We start from the raw sequence: 2,652 nt of genomic DNA on the forward strand, positions 1-2,652 counted from the left end.
GTCTGTGGACCTATTGGGGCGGTAAGCAAATTGGAGTGGGTCTAGGGTGTCAGGAAGGGTGGAGGTGATATGGTCCTTGACTAGTCTCTCAAAGCACTTCATGATGACTGGAGTGCTACGGGCGGTAGTCGTTTAGCTCAGTTACCTTAGCTTTCTTGGGAACAGGAACATTGGTGGCCCTCATGAAGCATGTGGGAACAGCAGACTGGGATAAGGATTGATTGAATATGTCTGTAAACACACCAGCCAGCTGGTCTGCGCATGCTCTGAGGACGCGGCTGGGGATGCCTTCTGGGCCTGCGGCCTTGCGAGGGTTGACACGTTTAAATGTTTTACTCACGTCGGCTGCAGTGAAGGAGAGACCGCAGGTTTTGGTAGCGGGCCGTGTCAGTGACACTGTATTGTCCTCAAAGCGAGCAAAGAAGTTGTTTAGTCTGTCTGGGAGCAAGACATCCTGCTCCGCGACGGGGCTGGTTTTTATGTATCTAGTCCCCCCATTTGAAGAAGTATTCTGACCAATTTACTTATAGTGTATTAAAGTAGTCAAAAGTTTAGTATTTGGTATTAATCTCATTGTTTGCATTTGCAGTTTGTTTTGGGTTGTGTTATGCCCAATATTAAAATGGTGGATGATGAGTGGAGTAATTTTCTGTCTAAGTGAGTAGATAACGTGTTTCTAAACACTACTAAATTAATCCTGATGCCATGATTGAGAGAAATCATGAATGAATCATAAATAATAATGAGTGAGAAAGTTAGAGGCCATAAAACATGCTAACCTCTCACCATTACCAATAACAGAGGCTACAACAAAACATGCTAACCTCTCACCATTACCAATAACAGAGGCTAAATCAAAACATGCTAACCTCTCACCATTACCAATAACAGAGACGACAACAAAACATGCTAACCTCTCACCACTACCAATAACTGTAACGGCAGCCTTCCCTCTCTTCACGAGAAGAGAGGGTGTAACAGGGATCGGACCAAGACGCAGCGTAGTTGGTGCTCAACATGTTTAATAATGATAAACAGTGAACACTTAACAATTACAAAATAACAAAATGTGGCAAACCGATACAGTCCTAGCTGGTGCAGAGAAAACACAGAGACAGGAAACAACCACCCACAAACCCCAACACGAAACAAGCCACCTATATATGATTCCCAATCAGAGACAACACAACACACCTGCCTCTGAGAACCATATTAGGCCAAACATAGAAACAGACAAACTAGACACACAACATAGAATGCCCACCCAGCTCACGTCCTGACCAACACTAAAAAAAGCAAAACACACAACAACTATGGTCAGAACGTGACAATAACTTAGTTATTCGTCATTATTCATAATCATGGTAGCATCCACATGAATGTAGAAGTGTTCAGAAACATCTTCTATTCTTACTGACAATACAAGTGAAGTGACTCCAAAATGACAGGACATTCACCATTCAGTTTCTATTAGGAAAAACATCATCCAAAACACAACCAAGACAATCTGCAAATGAATTCAACAAGTTAGTAGAATCACAAGCTTGATGAAATCACTGCAGGCATGGAATATGGGACCAAATACTAGACTTATGAATACTTTAATACAATAAGTGAATATTTTTCAAATGGGAGAACTACACACAGAAAGTGATTTTCTTTTCTTACATTACATTTCTAAACGGTCAAATATATATGTATGAAAATACCCTCAAATAAAAGGTGACATTCTGTACTGTCACCTAATATGAAACATTCTCTTAAATCCAAAATGCTGGAGCATAGCACCAAATTTAAAACTCTAAGCTTCACTGTCCAAACACATATGGTGTGGACTATGTGTGCCTGGTAAACACATGTGGATCTGGTGAACAGTTCTCACTTGTTGACCAACTACAGGAATACTGACCTCAGAGTCTCCAGTTTACAGTGGGGATTCTCCAGTCCAGCAGAGAGCAGCTTCACTCCTGAATCCTTCAGGTCATTGTTACTCAGGTCCAGCTCTCTCAGGTGTGAGGGGTTTGACTTCAGAGCTGAGACCAGAGAAGCACAGCCTTCCTCTGTGACTCCACAGCCTGACACCCTGACAAAGAGATCATCATGACTTCAAACGGCACGGGCGGGAAACTAGCAGGGCACACACTGTTCAATGGTGTTTAACACCAGTAATGGGTAGAATTTGCACAATAGCATAAGAGGATGGCATTTGGTTTAATGCTCTCTAACAACATATAGTTCATGGCTTCCGTCCTCTATTAATTGTCTTGTCATATATGTTATTGTCTAATGGGTGAAAAGTCAAATTGTGCATTTAATTCGAATATGGTTATCGAATATTATATCATTATATACTATAATTTGATATGCATTTTTTTGTTCTTCTAAACTGAATATGTCTTCCAAATGATGATTGTGTAACGATAAATGTAATTTTATTTTCTCAGAGAACAGGCGTTCTGGAGGCTTTTGACCACTGGCAGCCAGCCTTCAGAAGACCTTACCCTCAGTGATGCTGGAGTATTGAGTCGTTGCGAGAGTCAAACGCACGCAAGTCATCCTGTTCTCGGCACGGTCAGCACGAGAACGGACTCCGAGTCTGACGTGCAGGTGGCAGAGTGACAGGGTAGGGGTATTGGAGAGACGTTCCTGACC

At 42.0% G+C, this 2,652-nt stretch overlaps 1 pseudogene; it reads right to left on the reverse strand.

Annotated features, from left to right (window-relative positions):
- LOC139026780 (stonustoxin subunit beta-like) overlaps window positions 1–2,104 on the reverse strand; it is an 11,828-nt pseudogene extending 9,724 nt beyond the window's left edge.
- Window positions 2,105–2,652: the final 548 nt, after the last annotated feature.

This window comes from Salvelinus sp. IW2-2015, unplaced genomic scaffold, assembly GCF_002910315.2.
Source record: "Salvelinus sp. IW2-2015 unplaced genomic scaffold, ASM291031v2 Un_scaffold5795, whole genome shotgun sequence".
NCBI classification, from domain to species: domain Eukaryota; kingdom Metazoa; phylum Chordata; class Actinopteri; order Salmoniformes; family Salmonidae; genus Salvelinus; species Salvelinus sp. IW2-2015.